At 43.7% G+C, this 15522-nt stretch overlaps 1 non-coding gene across 1 annotated transcript; it reads right to left on the bottom strand.

The window, feature by feature from the left end:
* Positions 1-8587: 8587 nt before the first annotated feature.
* Positions 8588-8779, bottom strand: LOC144682338 (U2 spliceosomal RNA). Its single transcript, XR_013576993.1, has one exon. It is a non-coding gene; the product is annotated as a U2 spliceosomal RNA (small nuclear RNA).
* Positions 8780-15522: the final 6743 nt, after the last annotated feature.

Below are 15522 nucleotides of genomic sequence, written 5' to 3'. Positions count from 1 at the left end.
CAATCAATTTTCCCAACACCATTGCCCTACTGATACTGATTTATTTTAGTTCCTCCCTCTCACCAAACCCTGTGTTCCCCAACATTTCTGGTACGTTATTTGTGTCACAGAATCAGAGAATAACACAGTGCAGAAGAGGCCTTTCGGCCCATCAAGTCTGCATCGACATGTGAGAAACACCTAACCTACCAACCTAATCCCATTTACCAGCACTTGGCCCATAGCCTTGAATGTTATGACGTGCAAAGTGCTCATCCAGGTACTTTTTAAAGGACATGAGGCAACCCGCCTCCACCACTCTCCCAGGTGGCGCATTCCAGACCGTCAAAGCCCTCTGGGTAAAAATGTTTTTCCTCACATCCCCCTAAACCTCCTGCCCCTCACCTTGAACTTATGCCCCCTTGTGACTGACCCTTCAACTAAGGGGAACAGCTGCTCCCTATCCACCCTGTCCATGCCCCTCATAATCTTGTACATCTCGATCAGGTCACCCCTCAGCCTTCTCTGCTCCAACGAAAACAACCCAAGCCTATCCAACCTCTCTTCATAATTTAAATGTTTCATCCCAGGCAACATCCTGGTGAATCTCCTCTGCACCCCCTCCAGTGCAATCACATCCTTCCAATAATGTGGCGACCAGAACTGCACACAGTACTCCAGCTGTGGCCTCACCAAGGTTCTATACAACTCCAACATGACATCCCTACTTTTGTAATCTATGCCTCGAATGATAAAGGCAAGTGTCCCATATGCCTTTTTCACCACTAACATGCCCTGCCATCTTCAGAGATCTATGGACACACACGCCAAGGTCCCTTTGTTCCTCAGAACTTCCAAGCGTCATGCCATTCATTGAATATTTCCTTGTCAAATTACTCCTTCCAAAGCGTATCACCTCACACTTTTCAGGGTTAAATACACTCCATTGTGAAGACAGGATCAAAGTATGTATTTAGTTGGTCAGCAATTTCTTTATTCCCCATTATAAATTCCCCTGTTTCTGACTGTAAGGGACCTACATTTGTCTTCACCAATCTTTTTCTCTTCACATACCTAGAGAAATTTTTATAGTCAATTTTTATGTTCACCGCAAGCTTACTCTCGTACCCTATTTTCCCCTTCTTAATCAAACCCTTGGTCCTCCTTTGCTGAATTCTAATCTGCTCCCAATCCTCAGGTCTGTTGTTTTTTTCTGGCCAATTTGTATGCCTCTTCCTTGGATCTAATACTACCTCTAATTTCCTTTGTAAACCATGGTTTGACCACCTTTCCTCTTTTACTTTTGTATCAATCAGGAATAAACAATTGTTGCAGTTCACCCATGCGCTCTTTGAATGTTTGCCATTGCTTATCCACCATCATCCCTTTAAGTAAAATTTTCCAATCCATCATAGCCAACTCGCGTCTCATACTATCGTAGTTTCCTTTATTAAGATTCAGGACCCTAGTCTCAGAATCAACTATGTCACTCTCCATCTTGATGAAGAATTCTATCATATTGTGGTCGCTCTTCCCCAAGGGGCCTCGCACAATTAGATTGGCAATTATTCCTTTCTCACAAAACCCAGCCTAGGATGGCCTGTTCTCTGGTTGGTTCCTCAACGTATTGGTCCAGAAAACCATCCTGCATACGCTCCAGGAATTCCTCCTCTACAGTATTGTTACTCATTTGATTTGCCCAGTCTATATGCAGATTAAAGCCACCCATAATTACAGATGTTCCTTTATTACATGCATCTCTAATTTCCTGTTTAATGCCATTTCCAACATCACCCCTGCAGCTTGGGGGTCAATATACAACCCCCACTAACGTTTTTTTTGTCCCTTACTTGTTTCTCAGCTCTACCCATACAGATTCCACATCGTCGGAGCTAATATCTTTTCTCACTATTTCATTAATTTCCTCTTTAACCAGCAAAGCAACACCACCGCCTTTTCCTTTTTGTCTGTCCTTCCTAAACACTGAATACCCCTGGATGTTCAGTTCCCATCCCTGGTCACCCTGCAGCCATGTGTCCATAATCCCGACGATATCATACCTGTTTACATCTATTTGCGCGGTTAATTCACCCACTTTATTGCGAATGCTCCTCACGTTAAGGCACAAAGCCTTAAGGCTTGTCTTTTTAACATTACTTGTCCCGTTCCCACTATTTTTCACTGAGGCCCTGTTTGATTCTTGCCCTTGATTTCTCTGCTTATCACTTTTATTATTCTGCTTTCTGTCTTTTGTTCTTGTCCTTGATTCCCGTTCCTCGATACTCTCCACCTCGCGGATGCTCCACAGTGTCCCCATCCCGACTCCAGCTCCGAAGCCCTGGCTTCCAGGAGCTGCAGCTGGAGGCACTTTCCATGTACATGCTGGCCCCGGGCACTGGAAATGTTCCCGGCTTCCCACATAGAGCAGGAGGAGCACACCACGGCTTTGAGCTCTTCTGCCATGACTTACCCCTTTAAATTAAATTAAGCCTTTTGAAGATACTTAATATCAAATAATATCAATTACTCTAGGGCCCTTCTTCCCTGTTCCTTACAAACGATGAACCACAAAATAAGGCCTTAAAAACAATAAAAGTAGTAAATACTTACCCGACCGTATTCACAGTACTCAAAGGATCATCTCGTTCCCTCCTCACTGATCTCCCTCGGTCACCAACTCCAACGTAAGCGCTCTACTGCAGCCCAAAGCAACACTTCCGTGCAGACGTGTAAGATGGCCTGTTTTTATACTCTCTGAATCTAGCCTCTGAAAACCTGCTTAAGCCAGTTATCTAATGAACTAGTTGTAGCTACAAGCAGAGACTGTATAAACCCTGTTTTAAAGCTGGCCTAAAACTCACCTTCTTTCAACCCAAACAGCAACTTTTAGTTAATTACTAAATTAAAGAATGACCAGACTTTAGATAGAAATTAACCCTTAAATTCCCTCAGTCAGCAAACTCCAACTTAAGCACTTTACTGCAGCCCAAAGCAGCACTCCAGTGCAGACACCTACCGTATAGGCTAACAGACATTGGATAATGGATATCCATGAGGGAGTCAAAGGCAGAAATCCAATTGAGCTGCCCAGATAACAAGTAGTGACAGCAGTTTCTATTTTCCTTCTCCATCCTTTGAGTTGCCACTTTCTACCTCGGGGGTCTCTTGGAAATGACAACCCAAGTCTGTTTCCCGAATTTCGGGCTTCTATTTCACTGAGATAGAAAGTGATCGTGAAACCAGTCTTCTCTAGGAGTGCAAAAAGACTCATGGCCGCCTGTTGTAACACCACACCCGGTTTCCTTTTCAGCAATGGATTCATTGCCAGCCTGCTTATGCGCGACGGTCGAAGACCAATTTCATCCTCAAGCCTTCTGCACAGTCTCATCCGCTCACCTGGGCTCAGGTGTGATGGTTTCATTCATTGGCATTGGGCAGCTGGCCGCACACTTAGGCCCATGTGCTTGTGTTCTATATTAAATACAAATGCTGACAGAGTCTGACCCAGCCTGTAACCTGTTGCTTGTGCTGCAGACTCAGTGATTTCTGGGTACAGAGTACAATGAATCACATTCAATGGACTGGTAAATGTAAAGGTTGCTTCTCCACCCCCAAGGGCCAGGGAGAGGAATCATGGGCCCCGGTGCTTCTGCTGTTTCCATGCCCTCGGGTTTGTCTGTGAGACAGAACTTTTAAGAGGCCAAAGAGCAAAGGCTGAATGGTTCATAGTTGTATCTGTTTCATGATCAGCAAGCCTGAAGACTCTGCTGATCGCTGCTTCTCGCTATAATATATTTTCAATATCTGCTATGCAACACAGCTTTATCACGATATTTCAATACCTCAAAAAAACTCCTAAAAAGCACCTTAAAAGAGAGAGTGGTTGAATGGGGGTTGGTAGGAGTTTGGGGAGAGGTTGGAGGAGGGTTGGAGGGAGGTTGGAGGGCGTTGCACGGGAGCTTGGGGGGGGCGTTGGGCAGCTCCGTGCCTCAGGGAGATTATTCAGCGAAGTTTGCGCTAGGCCTGCTCGCACTCTCACCCCCCCCCACCACCCCCCCCCCCCCCCCCCCCCCCCCGCCACCGCCCACACAGGCAACACTCAGTGCTGCCGCCCGTGTATCCCGCTGGGCGAGCCTTAACTGGTCTGCAAGTGTGAAATCGCGGTGCGCTGTGGATCGCGCTCAGCAGTCAGCTTCCTGACCGCCCCTGCCAATCCCGCACGCCAAGGGCAAAATTCTGCTCAATGTCTTTGAAATCTAATTCAAAAGTTGCTGACAATCTGATGGAGAGAGAAACAGGGTAAACGTTTCAGCTCCTTAGCTTTTCGTCAGATCCACCTTTTTTTTTATTCATTCAGGAAATGTGGGCATCACTGGCTGGGCCATCCCTAATTGCCCATCCCTAATTGCCCATCCCTAATTGCCCATCCCTAATTGCCCATCCCTAATTGCCCATCCCTAATTGCCCATCCCTAACTGCCCATCCCTAATTGCCCATCCCTAATTGCCCATCCCTAATTGCCCTTGAGAAGGTGGTTCTGAGCTGCCTTCTTGAACCCCTCCCTGCAGTCCACGTGGTGTAGGTATACCCACCGTGCTGTTAAGGAGGGAGTTCCTGGATTTTGACTCAGTGACAGTGAAGGAACGGCCGATATATTTCCAAGTCAGGATGGTGAGTGGCTTGGAGGGGAACTGCCAGGTGGTGGTGTTCCCATCTATCTGCTGCCCTTGTCCTTCTAGATGGTATTGGTCATGGGTTTGGAAGGTGTTGTCTAAGGAAACATTAAAGTTGTTTTTATCTCCATAGATGCTGCCAGACCTGCTGATTTTGACCAGCATTTGCTTTCTTTGAAGTCTGCTGAACTGAAATACTCCATCACCATTATGTGGATTTGCTGAGGATGAACAGCACAGTCCATCTTGGCTATGTCAAAGCACTCATCCAGTTGGTTTGCCCTTCCAGTTCCAGGTAATACACACTCATAAAAACTCATAGTGACTATTCAGCCCCTCATGCCTGTTCCGCCATTTAACTAAATCATGGCTGATCTCCACCTCAACTCTACTCACCCATCTTTGTCCAAAATTCTTTGATCCTGTTGTCCAACAGATAAGTCACTCAAATATATCATTCATCTAAATGTTAACAAGGTAAGAGCTAGTATGTCTACCTTTCATTCTGTATGGAGCACTCAATTAGCACAAGAATTGCAAACATTTCTGTCAAAAACTGTATTGGGCAAAGCTAGTAACAAGAAAGACTTTGAGCATAGATTCTTAGATCACTTTTAGAAGGATGAGCTGGCCCTTGGCTTATCTATGTCAACTCCTCTTATCAGCCAGTGCTGTCCAGCCTGAACACAAGGTATCAGAGGAGGCCTTGTGGCAACACCCCAGCCTGTGGGCCAGAAGATCCAGGTTTAAGCCTCATTCCAGGACTTGTTGGATGGGAGCTGTTGGCAAGACCAGCATTGGTCGACCATCCCTAATTGCCTTTGAAATGAGTGGCTTGCTAGGCCATTTCAGAGGCCAGTTAATGGTCAACTATGTTGCTGTGGGCCTGGAATATCATATAGGGCAGACCAGGTATGCACAGCAAATTTCCTGCCCTAAAGGACATTGGTGAATCACATGGGTTTTTACAACATTCAAAGTTAGTTTCATGGACACCATGACTGAGACTAGCTTTCAATTCCAGATTTTTATTCATTAATTGAATTTAAATTCCACCAGCCCATTGAACCCATATGCTCAGGGCATGAACCTGGGTCTCTGGTTTATTTGTCGAATGACATTACCATCACGGTACAGTCTCCCCAGAGTTTTGTGCTGAATTTCAACAGTTTGATAATCAGCCTCACTTCTCCACTATTCCCCAGAGAGGGAGAAAATATGTGTGAAGATACGAAGCAAACAAAGGATCAAAGCCAGTCACTGGTAGCTTCAGTTCACTAGGCTCACTGCCAATCACATTGAAAACCCTAGTGAAGGCGAAATGGTTGGATGTCAGTACTTGCAAGTGCATCACTGGTACCAAGTATTAAAAACAAATTGAGTATATCTCTGTATCAGTCTGAAGGACTGAAAGTTTATCAATACTGACTAGTTGGGGTCAGTCACTGATGGTGCATACAGCTAATGCCAAGTCTTTATCTCCTCCAAAACTGCACATATGAACATACGCATTAGGAGCAGGAGTAGGCCATTCGGCCCCTCGAGCCTGCTCCACCATTCAATGAGATCATGGCTGATCTGGATGCAACCTCAACCCCACATCCCTGCCTGCCCCCAATAACCTTACACTCCCTTGTTAATGAAGAATCTATCTAACTCTGCTTTAAAAATATTCAAAGACTCTGCTTCTACCACCTTTTGAAGGAGAGAGTTCTAAAAGCTGACTGCCCTCTGAGAGAAAAAAAAAATTCTCCTCATCTCTGTCTTAAATGAGCAACCCTTTATTTTTAAACAGTGACCCCTAGTTCTAGATTCTCCCACAAGAGGAAAAATCCTCTCCACATCCACCCTGTCAAGACCCCTCAGGATCTTAAAGGTTCAATTAAATCGCCTCTTACTCTTCTAAATTCCAGTGGATACAAGCCTAACCAGTCCAGCCTTTCCTCATAAGACCACCGGCTCATTCCTGGTATTAGTCTAGTAAACCTTCTCTGAACTGCATCTCAAGCATATACATCTTTCGTTAAATAAGGAGACCAGTACTGTACACAATACTCCAGATGTGGTCTCACCAAAGCCCTGCACAACTGAAGTATAACCTCCCTACTTTTGTAATCAATTCCCCTCACAAGAAACGATAACATTCTATTAGTTTCCTAATTACCTTCTGCGCTTGCATACTAATCTTCTGTGATTCATGCACTAGGACACCCAGATCCCTCTGAATCTAAGCTCTGCAATCTCTCACCATTTAGGTAATAATTCCTTTTTATTTTTCCTCCCAAAATAAATGGTTTTACATTTGCCCACATTATACTCCATTTGTCAGACCTTTGCCCATTCGCTTAACCTTAACCACAGAACAGATAGGGAGAAGCTGTTCCCGCTCGTAAAAGGATCAAGAACGAGAGGGCACAGTTTTAAAGTGGTTTGCAAAAAAACTTTCACACGATGAGTGGTTCGGTCTGTAATACACTGCCTGGAAGTGTGGTGGAGGCAGGTTCAATCGAAGCATTCGAGTGGGCATTAGGTGATTATTTGAATAAAAACAATGTGCAGGGGTGTGGGGAAAAGGCAGGGCAATGGCACGAGGTCATAATGCTCATTTGGAGAGCCAGTGCAAACCTGATGGGCCAAATGGCCTCCTTCTGTGTCGTTAAAACTCTGTGATTCTATGATTCTCTCGATGTCACTTTGTAGTCTCCTTACATCCTTTTACTTTCCTACCTATCTTTGTGTCATCAGCAAATTTGGCAACCACCCCTTCAATCCTTTAATTCAAGTCATTTATATAAATAATAAACAGTTGAGGTCCCAGCACTGATCCCTGTGGCACAGCACTTGTTACATCTTGCCAATCTGAAAAAGACCCATTTATACCTACTCTCTGCTTCCTGTTAGCTAGTCAATCTTCTGTCCATGCCAATATGTTACCCCCTACACCATGAGCTTTTATTTTCTGCAATAATCTTTGATGTGGCACTTTATCAAATGCCTTCTGGAAATCTAAGTACAGTACATCCACCAGTTCCCCTTTATCCACAGCACATGTGACTCCTTCAAAGAACTCCAATAAATTGGTTAAACATGATTTCACTTTTACAAAACCGTGTTGTCTCTGCCTGATTGCCTTGAATTTTTCTAAGTTCCCTGCTATAACATCTTTAATAATAGTTTCTACCATTTCCCTAATGACAGAGATTAGGCTAACTGGCTTCTAGCTTTCTATCTCCCTCACTTTGTGAATAAAGGAGTTACATTTGCTAATGGAACCTTCCCCAAATCTAAGGAATTTTGGAAAATTAAAACCAATGCATCAACTATCTCACTAGCCATTTCTTTCAAGACCTTAGGGTGAAGTCCATCTGGACCGGGGGATTTGTCAGCCCGCAGCCCCAACAATTTGCTCAATACCACTTCCCTGGCGATTGTAATTTTCCCGAGTTCCTCCCTCCCTTCCACTTCCTGGTTTACAGCTATTTCTGGGATGTTACTTGTGTCCCCTATAGTGAAGACCGAAGCAAAATACCAGTTTAATTCATCTGCCATCTCCCTACCTTCCATTATCAATTCCCCAGATGCACTTTCTATAGCACTAACGCTTACTTTGTTAACTCTTTTCTTATTTAAATATCTATAGAAATTCTTACTATCCATCTTTATATTCCTCGTTAGCTTTCTCTCATACTCTAATTTTTCCCTCCTTATTAATCTTTTTGTCATTCTTTGCTGTTCTTTATATTTTTTTCAATCTTCTGACCTGCCACCGGTCTTTGCGTAATTATATGCTTCATCTTTAAGTTTGATAGGGTCTTTAACATTTTTAGTTAACCACAGATGGTAGGCCCTTCCCTTGGAATTTTTATTTCTCATTGGAACGTATCTATCCTCTGTATTCTGAAATATCCTTTTAAATGTCTGTCACTGAACTTCTATTGACCTATCCCTTAACTGGAAGCACTGCAATACCAGATTGATGCTTGGAGTGGAAGTAGCAAGCCCCTGTTCTAACTCCCTGTCCCAAAAAATCAATTTCATATTTGGCCCCCAGGTCAGCAATGTATCAAATATTAAACTGATAAGAACAGATACTATATTTGGTCTTAGTCAAAAAGCTGAGAAGTGAATATTCCCAAAGGATTGCAGCGCTGGACTTAAGAGGCAGATTTTCCTCTCTGAATGTAGAATGTATGAGAAAAGAAAAGTCATGACACTGAAAATAATCTGCTTGTGGAAATAATTTCCTGAATTGTACAAACAAAATGTTACTACTGCAACAATTTTGTATCCACGTTGCTACTGTTTCAGTGAAGCCCAACGCAAACTGGAGGAACAGCACCTCATCTTCCGACTAGGCACTTTACAGCCTTCCAGGCTGAATATTGAATTCAACAACTTTAGATCTTAAACTCCCCCTCCCCCCATCCCCACCCCGTTTCTTCACCCCCCCCCTTTTTTTTCAATAATTTATATAGATTCTTCTTTCCCCACCTATTTCCATTATTTTTAAATCTAAAACTAAAACCTTGTTAGTCTGCCCACCCCACCCCCACTAGAGCTGTACTTTGAATATCCTGTCTTCCATTCTTAATTAGCACTTTTCTTAGACAAATATCACCACCTTCAACACCTCTTTGACCCTTTTGTCTGTGACATCTTTTGATTATCTGCTCATCTCCACAATCACCACACCCTCAACGTCTCTCTCCACCCCCCACCGCTCCCCCCCCCCCCCCCCCCCCCCCCCACCGCCCCTTAAACCAGTTTATATTTCTCCCTTCTTCTAACTATGCTTCAGTTCTGCCGAAGGGCCATGAAGACTCGAAACGTTAACTGATTTCTTCTCCACCGATGCTGCCAGACCTGCTGAGTTTTTCCAGGTAATTCTGTTTTTGTTATACATCAAAGCACTCAGACTAGCTGGCTTTAATCTAATTAACACACACACACAGATTAAACCCCTATTTTAAAAAAAAATTCCACTAACACTATATACATTAATATCTCTTCATGACAGTCTGGCAAAGGTCATCACACAAATCTTGTTGACACTCAATTGAATGCAACAATACACATCATAGCTGGAACTACACTCAACACACCTCCCCGGCTTCCTGTCCTTACAAACTTCATTCCATCACACGTCTGCTGACTGATGAAAATCCACATGCTGGTTGAAACTATCTATGCCAAGCCTCACTTACCACTCTCTGCTGACCTGTTCAACCCACCCACTGCTCACCTTCCATCTCACTGCCCCATACGGAGCAATCTTAAAGGGGAAGGTCTACCAGCAGACATCCTAGGGGTCAAGGTATGGGAAACGCGGGAAGTCACTCACAAGTTCCTTGTGACGAGCCCCATCTGTCGAATGGCAGACTTTGAACTACCATGGCAAGAATGGTCCTTGATAAACAAGTTCGGGAGTATCCAGAGCCCCTGTGCAGCAAGCTTCCACTGCTAGTGCCCCAGTACAAAACCCTTATTCATTTGTGGAGAGACACAAATAATGTTACAAGTGACTGAGGAGTGTCCCCTCTACAGACTAAGTGGTGGTCTAACCACCTTAAACTCATCAACTGAGGAGACTATCGTTTGGCTTCGGGGGATTTGCATTTGCTAAATAAATAAGAACAGCCATTCAGAGGTTGCTTCCCTTGCTGGAGCGTCTATCATAAGATTTTCAGAACATAAGAAATAGGAGTTGGAGTAGGCCATTCTGTCACTCGAGCCTTCTCCACCATTCAATAATATAATGGCTGATCTGATTGTTACCTTAACCCCACTTTCTTCCCTGACCCTATAACCCTTGACTTTCTTATCGATCAAAAATCTGACTGCCTTGAATATATCAAATGACCCAACCTCTACCGCTCTCTGCAGAGGAAGAACATTTCAAAGATTAATGGCCCCCTGAGAGAAGAAATTACTCACCTCCCTCTTAAGGGGAAAGTCCTTGGGCAGGATTTTCCCTTTGTCGGGTGGGCTCAGGAGCGGCCTTGAAACAGGCCTGTCACCCACCATTGGGCCCCAGCTGCGATGTCATGCTGGCTGACCAATTAACGGCCGGCCAGCATGGAGCGCGCGCTGAGAGGCTCAGCGCTGTCGGAGTCAGGGTGGGAGGAGCGCGAGCGTTGAAGCCTGTGCATGCGCGAGGGTGCACTCACTGAAAGCTCCCTGAAGGTACAGAGCTACATCAGGGAGCTGCAGACTTTTAAAACGAAAAACAAAGATGTTAGAAATGATATAAACATGTCCCCCACATGTGACTCAGTCACATGAAGAGGGACATGTTAACAATGATATTCGAAATATTTTATTGTTTTTTTTAAATGCTGTTGGACACCTCATCCCACCCGTGGATGAGGTTTTACAAAAAATGCAAAAGCTGCCTGGCCTATTCGCCCACCCGCCAAACCGTAGTGTTGGACGGGCAGAGAAAAATACAGGTTAATTCATTGATTAATGGTCTTAATAGGCTTCTTAGTAGTCGGCTGCCGACTCTCGCGCGTGTGTGCCCACCAGCCGAAATATCGTGCGATGACGTCAGGATGCTTGCCCCCCGATGCCATTGTGTGCTATTCCACGCTCGGGCAAGCTGGGCGGGTGCCCACACGCCGAGCTGAAAATTCTGGCCCTTACTTTTAATCTGCATTCCCTAGGTCTAGATTCCCCCAAGAGAGAAACATTTTCTCAGCATCTACCTACCCTGTTAAGCCCCCTTCAGAATCTTAAATGGTTCAATAAAATTGGCTCTCATTCTTCTAAACTCAGCGAGCACAGGCCCAACCTTCTCAACCTTTCTTCAAAAGACAAACCTCTTCATCCCAGGAATCAGCCAAGTGAACCTTCTCTGAACTGCTTCCAATGCATGTACATCCCTCCTTAAGTAAGGAGACCAAAACTGTTTGCAATACTCTAGACAAGGTCTCAAATGCCCTGTACAGTTCACAATTTTTCTCAACTTCTATACTCCATTGCCCCTTGTAAAAGCAGAATATTATTTAAATGCAGAGAGACTGCAGAATTCTGCAGTGCAGGGGAATCTGGGTGTCCTTGTACACGAATCACAAAAAGTTAACCTGCAGGTACAGCAAGCTATTAGGAAGGCAATTGCCAGCATCCCATTTGCCTTCCTAATAGCTTGCTGTACCTGCAGGTTAACTTATTGTGATTCGTGTACAAGGACACCCAGATTCCCCTGCACTGCAGAATTCTGCAGTCTCTCTGCATTTAAATAATATTCTGCTTTTCTATGATAATGGCCAAAATGGATAACCTCACATTTCCCCACATTATTCTCCATCTTCCAAATTTTTGCTCACTCACTTAACCTATCCATATCCCTTTGCAGACGCTTTGTATCCTCCTCACAACTTGTTTTCCCACCTACTGTATCTTCAGCAAATTTGGCTACAATACACTCAGTCCCTTCATCTGAGTCATTAATGTAGGTTGTGAATAGGTGAGGTCCTAGAACTGATTGCTGTGGTACTCCACGACAGTTTGCCAACCTGAAAATGACCCTTTTATGCTGACTTTTCCGAAAGTTAGTCAAATCTCAATCCCACGTTAATATATTACCTCAAAACATCCTTCCTTTACCCTGTGCAGTAACCTTTTTATATAGCACTTATCGATTGCCTTTTGGAAATCCAAATACACATCTACTGGTCCCCCTTTATCCACCCTGCTTGTTACGCCCTGAAAGAACTCTGATATAAATTTTTCAAACACAAAATTTTTCTTTCACAAAACCATGGTGACTCTGCCTGATTGTGCTATTATTTTCTAACTGTCCTGGTACTACTTCCTTAATAATTATTCTAACATTTTTCCAATGACAGATATTAGGCTAACTGGCCTATAGTTTCCTGCTTTCCATCTCCCTTCTTTCTTGAAATACATTTGTGGTTTTCCTATCCACCTAGCCTTCCAGAATCTTAGGGAATATAACTAAGGGTCATAGTCTCAGGTTAAGGGGTTGACTGGGTAAATGCTGAGAAAATGTTTCCCCTGCCTAAGGAATCTAGAACTTGGGGGTCACAGTGTCAGAATAAGGGGCAGCCATTTGGACTGAGATGAGGAGAAATTTCTTCACTCTTTGAAATTCTCTGTCCCCGGAACTATGGATACTCAGTCGTTGAGTATCTTCAAGACTGAAATCGGTAAGCTTTAGACAGTAAGAAAATCAAGCAATATGGAGTTATGGCAGGAAAGTGATTTTGATAGAAGATCAACCATGATGTTATAAAATGGGAAAGCATGCATGATGGGCTGAATGGCATACTCCTCCCCCTTTCTTATGTTCTTATGCCCATGTCATCTGGCAATTGGACCATGGGGTGGGGGAGGGGAGGGTATATTACAGACCACACAGGTGCTGTTCTCAGCAGGGTCAGTTAAACAGTGAACAAAAGCTAGAACACAAGCTGGTTTCTTCCTCTGTAGGACAGCAGCAGCCCATTACTGACCAGTGAATTGAACCTAGGATCCTGCTGGGCCTTTGCGTTCCAGCCCAGTCCTTCACTAAGCATCCAAACCACGAGGGGAATTTACTGTCCTCTGACTGCAAGACAAATGTATAGAAGTTTGATTAGATCACACTTGAAGCACTGTGAACAGTTCCTAGAAGGAGGACATTGTAAAACATCCACAACAAAAAAAAATGCTGGAGTGACATCAAAACAGAGAGGTTTTAACTTGTCAGAAACGATTGAACAGATTGGGCTCTTTTCTCTAGAAAGGAGAAGACTGAGGGGTGCCCTGATAGAGGTCTTTCAGATTATGGAAGGATTTGATAGAGTAAATGTGGAGGTGTTTTCACTTGCATGCAAGACCAGATCTAGGAGCCATGAGTATAAGAGTGTTACCAATAAGCCCAAAAGGAAATTCAGGAGAAACTGCTTTACCCAGAGAGTGATGAAAATGTGGGACTCAATACTACATGGAATGTTTCAGGTGAATAGCATAGGCATATATAAGGGGAAGACAGATAAGTGCATGAGGGAAAGAGGAATAGGATGGTGTGCTGATAAGGTGAGATAAAGAAAGGTTCATGTAGAGCATAAACACCAGCATCAACCAGTTGGCCTGAATGGCCTGTTTCTAAGCTGTAAATACTTGTACAATTTTGTTAAAATATTGATGAAGACGTCAATCGTCCAATGACTAGACGTCAGTGGCGTTATGCTGATGCAACTATGCTAAAACTCACTTGTTTACCATGAATCACTCTGACTTTTAAGCAAGTGGTCCCATTACTCAGGATGGAACACTCGCTCAATAATTTATGCAAAGAATGTCTTGTATTGAGTAAAAGCTTGATATCTCGGTGACCCCAAAATCCTCATCCGTCTCACTAATCACCAATCATTGATTTTGTGTAAAATATATTTAATTAAACAGACATCTCACTGCATTTGCCAAATGTAAAGACTGGGGATTTAAGAAGCAAAACAACTTCAGCTTTTACCATCTCTCCATGTTCATAGGTGTCAACTGTAAGTCGGTTGGTAGCACTCACTTCTCTGAGTCTTGGAGCTTGTGTCCTGCTTCAGAGACTTGAGCATAAAGTCCAGGCTGACACTTCAGTGCAGTACTGAATGGACGCTGTACTGTTGGAGTTGCCATCTTTCTAATGAAACTTTAAACTCAGGGCCTGTCTATCCTCTGATTGGGCACAAAACATTCCATGACACTATTTGAAGAAGAGTGTTTCCTGACCAATATGTATTCCTCAATCAACACTAAAAGACAAATGATCTGGTCATTGTCACATTAATTATTGTGGTAGCTAGCTGGGAGCTGATTGGCTGCTGCATTTTGTAAGGAAAGGATTAACGGACTGGCTAGGAGTCCAGAGCAGTGTTTATTATGTGGAAACCGGATGGGCGTGATACTTGCTGGTTATTTTGATACTTGTTGATTGCAGTGACACTGCTTTAAGACCATAAGGCGTAGGACAGGAGTAGGTCATTCACCCCATCGAGATTGCTCTGCAATTCAATGAGATCATGGCTGATCTGATAATCCACAACTCCACTTTCCTGCCTTTTCCCCATAACCCTTGATTCTCTTACTGATAAAAAAAATGTCTATCTCAGCCTTGAATACATTTAACGACCCAGCCTCTACAGCCCTCTGTGGTAAAGAATTCCACAGATTCCCTACCCTCTGAGAGAAGAAATTCCTCCTCATCGCTGTCTTAAATGGGAGACCCCTTATTCTGAGATTATGTTCTTTGGTCCTAGACCCTCCCACAAGGGGAAACAACCTCTCAGCATCCACCCTGTCAAGCCCCCTAAGAATCTTATATGTTTCAATAAGGTCGCCTCTCATTCTTCTAAACTCCAATGAGTACAGGCCCAACCTACTCAACCTCTCCTCATACGAAAATCCCTCCATACCCAGGCACAACCCAGTGGACCTTCTCTGGACTGCCTCCAATGCCTGTATACCTTTCCTTGGATAAGGGGACCAAAATTGTTCACAGTATTCTAGGTGTGGTCTAACTCGTGCCTTGTATAACTTTAGCAAGACTTCCCTATTTTTATACTCCATTCCCTTTGAAATAAAGGCCAACATTCCATTTGCCTTCCCTATTATCTGCTGATCTTGTGCGTTAGCTTTTTGGGATTCGTGCATGAGGACTCCCAAATCCTTCTGTGCTGTAGCTTTCTGCAGTCTTTCTTCATTTAAGTAATATTCAGCTCCTCTATTATTCCTGCCAAAAAGCATAACCTCATATTTTCCCACATTATATTCCATCTGCCAAGATTTTGCCCATTCACTTAACCTGTCCATATGACTCTTTGTGTCATCTTCACCAAATTCCTTCCCAGCTATTTTTGTGTCATCTGCAAACTTG

This window comes from Cetorhinus maximus, chromosome 6 (assembly GCF_964194155.1).
Source record: "Cetorhinus maximus chromosome 6, sCetMax3.hap1.1, whole genome shotgun sequence".
NCBI classification, from domain to species: Eukaryota; Metazoa; Chordata; class Chondrichthyes; order Lamniformes; family Cetorhinidae; genus Cetorhinus; species Cetorhinus maximus.
The sequence above is the reverse complement of the archived record's forward strand: the minus strand, read 5'-3'. Positions and strand labels throughout refer to the sequence as shown.